Consider the following 10,088-nt stretch of genomic DNA (forward strand, 5'->3'; position numbering starts at 1 on the left):
ATGGTGCCAGGTACTGTTCTGGGCCATGAAAGGACAAAACAAAACAAGTTCCTGTCCTTATGGAGGTTATGTTCTGGTGGGAGGAAAGACAATCAACAAGTGAATCTGTGGTTGTAGGTGGTGATGGGTGCTGACGAGCAGGGAAGGAAGGGCTGAGGGAGTGTGAATTTGGGGAGAAGCTCTGCGATTTTAGGTTGGGTGACCGGGATAACTGAGTTCCCGGGGAAGCAGGTGCTGATTTGGGGATTCGCGTGGGGGTATTTATTGGGGAGGACAGTTGGAATCCACATATGCAGGAGGAAGGGAAGGAAGCAGGATTGGGCTTTGGGAGGAGTTGAGCTGTGACTGAAGCCGAAGAACTCAGCCAGCGCCCCATGGAGTTCTGGACACAGATGAGCCTTCAGAATTGTCTCAAATCCCCCATGTTCACCAGCATCGGATGAGGCTGCCTTGGAAGGATGCATGTGCTTGAACAGGAGGTTTTCTTCAGCTGAGACAATCCTCAAAGGGGCTGAGAGCCGAGGGCGCCTCCCAGCAGCCAGGGGACAAGTCCTTCGCTCCTGAAGAGGGGTCAGGACTGCACGTCACAGTGCCCACTACCCCAGGGAAGGCTTCAGCAAGAAGAAGACATTGACAGAAGAACCTGAAGGTGCGAGGACCAAAACCTTTCCAGGCAGAGGGAACAGCAAGCACACAGGTCCTGAGGAGGGACGATGCTTGGGTGGTCCAGGAGGTTGGCATGGCTGGAGCACAGTGGGGGAGGGGGAGGGGTGGGGGGAGCTGGATTCTCGGTGACGGTCCAGGTTGCAAGGACTGTGACTTCTACTGGGAGTCAGACTGGTGCCTCTGGAGGGTTTTTAGCGAGGAACAGTTTGACCTGCATGTTGAATGGCTTCTCTGGCTGCTGGGGTGAGACAAGCGGGGGGGGGGGGGGGGGCGGGCAATGATGAAGCTGGGAGCCGATCAGGGAGCCCGCGGTAATGATCCAGGCAGGCGACGATGGTAGCTTGGACCCGGGTGAAGCAGCAGACGTGGAGAGAAGTGACATGCCTCTGGACAAATTTAGAGATGGAGCAAATAGACATGATGACAGATCGGAAGAGGGGTCAAGGGTGATGCCAAGGTTTGGGAACCGAGGAACTGTTTGAAGGAGTTTCTGTTACCAAAATGGATGCCTTCCTCCAAAAGGATGTTGGGCTGAGCCTACCAGGAGAGGCCTGCACTGGGCATTAAAGAGTCAATCCTATAGAGAAGAGGCTTGTGGTTGCCAAGGGGGAAGGGGGGTGGGGGAGGGAAGGATTGGTAGTTTGGAATTACCAGATGCAAACTGGTGTATATAGGATGGATAAACAACAAGGTCCTACTGTATAGCACAGGGAACTATATTCAAAGTCCTGGGATAAACCATAATGGAAAAGAATATGAAAAGGAATGTATATACAGGTATAACTGAGCCACTTAGCTGTACAGCAGTAATTAACACTACATAGTAAATCAGCTACACTTCAATTAATCAAAAAAAAAGAGTTAGTCCTTTTCCAAACCCTCCCCTCCATGCAGGAGACGCTGGGCGACAGGTGGTTTAACCGATCAGGCGGGCAGGCTGTGTGCACAGAGGGACCTCACGTAGCTGAGGAGCTGAGACAGACCCCGCTGGCCAGCTGAGGGCTCCTTTCCTCTGAGACACACACTTCAGGAAGGGCACTGACAAATTAACGCATTAAACAGCAAGACCGGTGACAGATCCAATGGTGATTGTAATTTTGTTTTAATTAATTAATTATCTATTTACTTATTTGGCTGAGCTGGGTCTTGTTGCTGCGCGTGGACTTTCTCTAGTTGTGGCGAGCAGGGACTACTCTTTGTTGTGGTGCGCGGGCTTCTCATTGCGGTGGCTTCTCTTGTTGGGAGCACGGGCTCTAGGCGCGTGGGCTTTAGTAGTTGCAGCTCTCGGGCTCTAGAGCGCAGGCTCAGTAGTTGTGGCGCACAGGCTTAGTTGCTCCGCGGCACGTGGGATCTTCTCAGACCAGGGCTCGCCCATGTCCCCTGCATTGGCAGGTGGATTCTTAACCACTGTGCCACCAGGGAAGCCCAGTGATTGTAATTTCGAAGTAGCCACAGCCATTAATTGATGACAGGTCACAGGTGCTACTAACACTCCTCTGGAAGCTCTGTGCCTTCACGGTGGAAGGAAACGCCACATTTCAGTTATAGGTTGGTTGAAATAAAGAGGTAACTATTCCCCATCCTCTTTTATGGAACCCCCTCCATCCTTTCCAAGGATCTCTCAGGCATCTGTGGGCCCAGGTCAAGAACCCCTGGAGGGAACCCATTTGGCTGATGAGATGAACCAACGGAGGCTCCGAGAGGTGAAGGGATTTGCTCAAAGCCAGGCAGTACTGAGCCGGGATGGGCATCTGGGCTGTGTGGTCCCAAAGCCCACTTTGGATTCCGCCATCCATCTGTATATTGGAGATAAACCTGCTCACCTTGCTGGGCTGATGGGCAGAGGCCTGGTGCACAGAGGCTTCCGTAAACCGCCGCTTCTGGACCCCATGACACCACGATGCGGTGGAGGGCAGACAGTGAGAATGGGCTCTGGGTGCTCGAGCCGCAGCTGGCAGCATCCTGGATGATTTCAGGCTGTTCTCGGGGAGCCCAGTCCTCTCTCCTGGGCTGGGTGGGTGGGGCAGGGGACTGGCTGGTCCCTGGGGCACCACACGGGGAGGAAGAGAGGCTTCCCTTGACTCAGACCTGCTAAGCAAGCAAACCTCCTAAGAGGGACGGGATTGGATCAGTCTCTCGATTCTGTTCATGTGGCCGTGTGCACGGGACGAACAGCACGGGAGATGTGGAAAGGAAGGACGGGTACTGGGATCCAGGCTCCCTTCACGTGGTATTAGTGGCACGTGGTCCATCTCTTTTGCCCCCTGAGCCGCGCATGGTGCGGCCACAATTGCACTGAGGCCCCGGAGGGTCCTGGAGGTTCCCAGGGCTGAGGCTGACCCCTCTCAGCCTGGGTGCCCCTGGGAGACCCGATGGAGACCTGCTGTCTAACAGAGACTAAGTCTCGGGCACTGGGGAGAATCAGGGGCTACAGAGGGAGGAGCAGAGTCCTGGGGCCGGTGGGAAGACAAAGGGGCATGCTGGCGTCCTTGGACCCAGGTTCAGCCTCTGTCATGTCACACGGCTTCACCTCTGTGAGGCTCAGTTCCCCCAGCTGTAGAGTGGGTTCAGAACACGACCTATGTCTCAGGGTTCCCGAAAGGAATAAGCAGATGAATGTTCGTGAAGGCCCATCCCACCCACCCCCGGCTCACCGTTGGCTCAGAAACAGGAACAGTCAGTAATTGGGCCGCGGGGTCACATTCCTTAGGCTCAAATACCAGCTCTGCCTCCCACTAGCCGTGGGCCCTTGGAAAAATGGCCTACGTTTCCCAAGGCCGAGTCACCATGACTGCAAGATGAGGATAATAAGCATATCATCGTCCCAGAATTGTTGTGAGAATTAAACGAGATAATTTGTTAAAGTGCTTGGCATGTAAGAAGTACTTCATAAATGTTAGCTATTACTACGTAAAAAATATACTTTGGGGATAACCAGGACTCACGAATGAGGAGCCCTCTACTAATTACCGATGCTTGAGGGGACCCCAAATCACTAATATAGAATTTGACACAGGAAAGATAAAGTTCTCCATTAAAGTTCAAAACATCAGTTCCGCATAAATATGTTTCCATTTCTGACTTACAGAAGCTTCCTTTCCCTGTAATTTAAGCCCTCGGAACCTTTGAAAGGAAATGTCAAATGAGAAAACCTAGCATGTCCTGACTTAAGGTATTCAGCTGTTTCTTTTTTCAGTCAGCAAACCCTTAGTGAGCATTGTCTGTGTGCCTGGATGTGTGTCAGGTCTGGAGACATCAAGGGGAAATGCCCATGCCTAATTCACCATCTAAGGCCCTAGGACATTCCTGATTGAAGGTTCAGATGAACGGCCTGAAATTTACCAAAGGGCTGGCTTTCTTCCACCCAGAAACACACTGGAAAATGGATATTCTAGAGCAGTTATCCAACAACCATTTCTTGGAATCGTAAATGTCTGAGAGTTGCTGCAGTACTTTAGATTATCTTGTTTTCTTTATCCATCGAAGCCAAGATTTTTAATGCTACATCTGTGTGAGTATCTTTTGATAATAAGAACCAAATGTTGTCGGTGGAAATGACTGGAAATTACACTTAGGATCAGAATGTGGGGTTTTAGATTCCCACTTGGAAGGCAGTGCAAGACGTTTTCCCTATAAATCACCTCGGGATGTTGCAACACTCTTCTATCCAGGCATCAGGAAGACTGGGATGAAGTGGATGGGGGGAAGGCATCACCAGTTGGTAGTAAATACCCCACGGCCCAGATTACGCCTCCAGCACCCACCTCCAGCTTTTCTCGTCTGCCACTAGAGCTCGCCACCTGGATGTCCACATGCATCTCAAACTCAACACGTCCAAACTGAACTCATCATTCTCTCCAGAACTGCTCTGCTATATTCAGATTCCACACTGATGAAAGGCACCACCTCGTCCTGGGCAGGAAAGCTGGGAATCATTCCCCGTCTCCCCCGTCCACCGCCCATGCTGCTCTCACATCAATCAAGTGCTGGCCCTTTGCTCTCTGATTTGGTCCCCTCTTCCCCAGCCCCCTGGTCCCTGTCCTGGTTTGGGGTCCTCCTCCAGAGTCTGGAGCATTGCAGCAGCCTCTCCTTGTCCACCTCTGACAGCCACTCCCTACCCCTCCAGCCAAAGTGATCTTTGGAGAAACCCACATAGATTCCATTTGGCCATGGCCTTTTTTGAGAACTGAACTGGAGTGCAAATCCATCGGTTTCTCCACTTGAACCCCACCTTCCAAGAAAAATGTAAATAACAACAATATCAACCCATACCTAGGATTTAACACAAGAGGGGACCTTCCAGAAACTGCCCTGAGACTAGGACACCCTGGGGGAGACTGTACCCCTTCTTCCGGTCCACCACGTCCTGGATAATGGAACTGATGGTCTGGTGGCAGGATTCTGGCACATGGAGATGACCCAGATGCCGTCCCTGCCAGGTGGGGCTCCAGGATGGGTAGTTAGGAATGACTGAAAGGAAAGTTTCCAGAAGGAGGGAGCAGAGAGGGGCAGGGCCAGCTTGAGAAAATCTTGAGCCTTGAAAAGGCCAAAAGGATGGACCAATGCCTGTGGTCTGGGGAAGCTGCCAGTGCCTTAGCAGGACAGCAGACGGGCAGTGCTGGGCATCGGACAGATGAGGCATGCTGCAAGCTCTCCCGCACCCCCTTTCCAATTCTTAATAGCCTTTCACCTGGGCTTTGCGTTTGGAACTCATGGTGCGGGGCACAGTTGACCCTGGCCCAACCCCCCCCCCCCCTCACCTAGAACTGGCACCTTGGGACTGGACCAGTGTCTCCGAGTGCTGGGAGGCCCACATGTTGCAGCCTCAGGGGGCTCTGATGAATAACAAACTTGTATGCGTTTGTTTCTTTGCTTTGTTCTTAGAAGGCAGCTAGGAACTAAATATTTTCCGGGGGAGTGCATATCCCCATTTCCCTAACCGGCTTCTACCAGTCTGCCCATGACACCCAAAGGACAAAGCTAACGAGCTCAGTGTGGTTTTTTTTTTTTGCGGTACGCGGGCCTCTCACTGTTGTGGCCTCTCCCGTTGCGGAGCACAGGCTCCGGACGCGCAGGCTCAGCGGCCATGGCTCACGGGCCCAGCCGCTCCACGGCATGTGGGATCTTCCCGGACCGGGCCACGAACCCGTGTCCCCTGCATCGGCAGGCGGACTCTCAACCACTGCGCCACCACGGAAGCCCTGGTAGAATCTTCATAGTAGCTAACGCTTGCTGCATCCGTGCCGTATCCTGAGCATTTTGCTTGGATTATTTCATTGAATCCTGACAAAGGCTTGTGGGCTGCACACTATGATCACACCTATTTGCGCGTGAGAAATCGAGGCCCTACTCAGCTAGGTCGCTGGCCCAAGATCGCACAGCCGGTCAACGGCGGAGCCAGGCTTTGAACCTGACGTTGGCACCCGCAGATGTTTGCTGATAGAGCACTCGGATGCCAGACAGCTCCCACCACCCAGCAGCTCCCACCCATCCAAACCCCGGCCTCCCCATGCCACACCTCGTTTGGATTCAGCACTGAAGGGCCTTTCTGCAGCTGTAAATGGATATCTGGAAGGGGAAGTCCCCACTCTCCACTCATTTAATATAAACGGACCCACCACCCACCCTTTCCAAACGGCTGATGCCACAGCGGCTCCCGACCGGCGGTCAGCTCTGGGGTCATCAATTTCTTGGTCACCCACGGAACACTCCAGCTTTTCAGCGAGTTCACGATAAATGCTGTGGGGTTTTCCTCTGGGAGGGCAGGCGCGGGCTCCAGGCACAGACGGGTCACAGGACTGACAGCAGGGTGGCCCCCCGCAGAGGAGGCCGTCCCAGGGGGTCCCCTTCCAGCCACCCCGACCAGAGTTGCGGCCTCCTCTTCGGAGCCGGGCGTAATTGGTTCTGCATGGTGTTGTTATGGCTTATGTGGGAATCAGAGCAAAAGAATTCGGTGGGGAAGGCCGCTGTTGGGGACCACGTGGCGACTCCCGGCGGATGTCTCCGCTAACCTGTTCCCAATTAGGGGCTTGGGGGGCTCCAGGCCTCCCATATGTTTGTGAAGCGATTTGACCAAATTCTGCCTCAAAATTGGTCAAAGGGGAAGGCCCTTTGTGGAGCCGTGTTCATCTTTTCCTTTTTAAGTTTTTCTCTTTTTTTTGGCCACACCAGGTGGCTTGTGAGATCTTACTTCCCCAACCAGGTGAGAAAGAACCAGGTTTCCCAGTCGGGCCGCTCTACTGGATTTTATGGGAAGGGTTGGAAAATTGTTAAGCTTTGTCCCTCTGCATTGGACGGTGCCCAGAAGTCAGGTGGACACACTGACACTCCGTCAGCTGGAGCTTCCAGATGTGCCTGGCCACCTGGATTCAAGAAAGAGCTAGCTGGGAAATTTGGGAAGAACCAGCATTTTCTTCCCCAGTTTGGGCACCATTTTTGCCATCTACAAAAATACACTTTGCTATATTTAGGTGGTGCTATTAACAGGACTCTCTGTCTCTTTTTCCCTCAAGAATGTTTCTCGGTCTGTTTTTGTCATTTCATATTTTTTCCCTACCACCTGGGGAAATCATCAGGCACTCACATTCCTGAAGCAACCTTTCCCACTGCTAGCTAATTAAAAGAAACCTCTGTCCAGATTTCGACCTTCATATTTTAGGTATCGGTGGAAAGTATTCGTGCATGTTTCCCCCACCTTGGATGGACGGCACGTTGCTGGCATTTCTGGGGTGTCTGCTCTGTGCCAGGCACCATGCTAGTTGCCATCTGCGTGTTTGTTCATGTCAGGCTCTTGTCTACCCTGTGCAGGGGAGCTGTTAGCATCACACTCTGTTCCATATGACAAAGCCGAGCCCTAGGGGGTCAAGCAACAGCCACAGGGGCTTGGGGACACTGAGATCTGAATACAGGTTTATTTGACTCTAAGTTCTGTGTCGAACATGACGCACAGGCTGGGGCTGGAGGAGATACACGCTGGGAACATTCACTTCTGAAGTTCTGTGGGTTCTCCTTTAATGTGGAATTCCATGAGCCTCTAACTGACCCTGGTCAGCCTCTAACTGACCCCTCCACGGAAGGGGCCTTGACCTGGGGGAATCAAGGGGGCAGACCTCCCTCCCAATTTGCCCCCGCCCCCAACACCACTCTGAGATGCCTCTTAGCTTCCAGCCCTCACCCCAAATGGCAGCACCTCTCCAGGGGGACCCCAGGACATCAGGCACGAATTAGGAAAAGCCCCCAGCCCCTTCTCCCAATGCAGGGCTTGGCAAATTGGAAAAGGGTGTCGGCTGGCTCTCTGGATGGGTGTGGTCCCGTGTCCAGGCACACGGCTTGGCCAGCTTGCAGGGGGCGGTGCCCAAGCCACCATTCACCCCTTGGCCTGGCGTCCGTGTGCAGTAAACAGCTTCACACTGCGCAGCACTGACTTTCCTTAGCAAGGAGGCCATCAACACAAGCGCCCAGGCCATGTGCTCCTGAGCCTGCCATCCCGGGCCTGACGAATGATGACAACAGTGACACAACAAGAAAATAGGTCATGCCGATCTGTAGCTACGATGCATGTGCCGGGCACGAGGCTAAGCATGTCTGGTTGTATTAACTCGTTTAATCTGCACCACAGCCCCATGAGGTACGTTCTATTATTGTCCCCATTTGAGAGATGGGGAAACTGAGGTTGTCATTTGAAAATACAAGGACCATGAAGTCAAGCTTCTTTAAAAAAAAAAAAATCTGGGAATTCCCTAGTGGTCCAGTGGTCAGGACTCTGCACTTTCACTGCCGAGGGCACAGATTGGATCCCTGGTCGGGGAGCTAAGATCCCGCAAGCTGCATGTTGGCTAAAAACAAAGAATGAATGAATAAATAAGTAAATAAGTACACAAATCTGACCCGATCACTCCACTCAATCCTCTGGGCATCCACCCGTATAACCTCAGAGCAGGTGGGTATGGCTCCAAAGCCCTCCATGGTCAGCCTCCTGCCTGTCCCTGCAGCCACGTCTGCTCTTGGGCGCCCCTACGTACTCTGCTCCAGAGGTACCGTAACCTCCCACCCCGTACGAGACATTTGCCTAGGCTGCCGGTCCCACCCGGTCTGCCTGGCAAATACCTCTTGTTCACCTTTCATCGGTGGTTTGGTCTCTTTTCAAGAGCAGCTCCCTCCTTCCTTCCTCTGGGTCCTGCCGCTCTCACTGCATACCTCCGTCACGGTCCACCTCCTGCAGTCGAGCGTGGGTCCTAGGAGACAGGTGTGGCTGCTGTGAGCAGGGTCTGGCTGTGAGTGTTAGGGAAGGGCCCTGTCCCTCTCTTCTCCGCCCCTGACCAGCATTCCGGGTTAGGCTCCCATCGGTGATTCAAACCACGAACCTAACATTTGTGTCAATAGCATCTTTCTACATCTGATAGTTGCAAGATTCTAGCCTGTCTCTTTTCATACTTGTTTGGTGCCCCTGGTGCTTGTGTCCTGGGTGTGTGTGAAATGAGCCTGCTGAGGCCTGGGGAGAAAGCATGCAGACACATAAATCTTGCGGACGTTCCATTCATTTCAGTGAACCCAGAGGCCACGTTCTTGGCAAAGCACCCAGGGAAGGCCTGGTGGGGGGATGCTTGGTGAGCACGGGGCCTCAGCCTCCCACTTCCTCCTAGGAGATGTTTTCTGGTTAATGGTGACAGCAGTCTGAGTCCAGGGTGGGGGGATTTCTGAGTTGAGAGGAGCCCAGAGTAGGGACCTCTTACACCCCTAAGCACCTCACTCTGAAATTACAGCACGATTGCCTTCTGTGGCTGCAAAGCGTGTGAACTGGTGTAACGCCCACGTCCCTGGTGTGATTTCTGAACACCACAGGACTGTGGCATCCTGGGAAGCAACGTCTGGGTGGCACCCACACGCAGGACGCTGTAGCCACCGAGCGCTCCCCCAGCGGTGGCCACGTGTGGTCGTGCTCATTGGGGCTACAGCTCCTGAGAAACACTGAACTTGGCAGTTCTGCCTATTTCGTGGCCAGTCAGCCTTGGGTGGGAGCAGGGAGGGGGCGGGGCTGAAGAGATGGAAGGAAGTTAATGGATTTAAGAGCTATTTAGGAGTCCAAGTGCCCAGGTGTGGCCGTGGACCACTGTGGAAGACACAGAGGAGAAGGATTTGGAGGAATCTTCAGCTTCTTCCTGGCTTGGGCAGTTGCCTGGTGGACGTGTTTTTCACAGAGGAGGGAGCACAGGAGGCAAGCCAGGTGGGGTGAAAGTGTGCGTATCGGTCTGCTAGGGCTGTCACCACCAAGTTCTACAGACTGGGGGGTTTAAACAACACACATTTGTTGTCTTACGATTCTGGAAGCTGGAAGTCCAAAGTCAAGGTAGCAGCAGGGCTGGTTCCTTCTGAGGCCTCTCTCCTTGCCTTACAGATGGGCATCTTCTTCTTGTGTCCTCACA

At 53.2% G+C, this 10,088-nt stretch overlaps 1 long non-coding RNA gene across 2 annotated transcripts; it reads right to left on the bottom strand.

The window, feature by feature from the left end:
- Positions 1-2,008: 2,008 nt before the first annotated feature.
- LOC113621340 (uncharacterized) lies at positions 2,009-9,124 on the bottom strand. Of its 2 annotated transcripts, none has more exons than XR_003433129.1 (3): positions 9,030-9,124; positions 8,784-8,900; positions 2,009-2,177 (listed from the first exon to the last, which is right to left on the bottom strand). It is a non-coding gene; the product is annotated as an uncharacterized LOC113621340 (long non-coding RNA). The 2 variants fall into 2 exon arrangements; XR_003433130.1 differs by lacking the exon at positions 2,009-2,177 and adding an exon at positions 3,728-4,578.
- Between the last annotated feature and the right edge of the window lie 964 nt (positions 9,125-10,088).

Source organism: Aethalodelphis obliquidens, unplaced genomic scaffold, assembly GCF_003676395.1.
Source record: "Aethalodelphis obliquidens isolate GAN/ISIS:26980383/991018 unplaced genomic scaffold, ASM367639v1 scaffold8, whole genome shotgun sequence".
NCBI classification, from domain to species: Eukaryota; Metazoa; Chordata; class Mammalia; order Artiodactyla; family Delphinidae; genus Aethalodelphis; species Aethalodelphis obliquidens.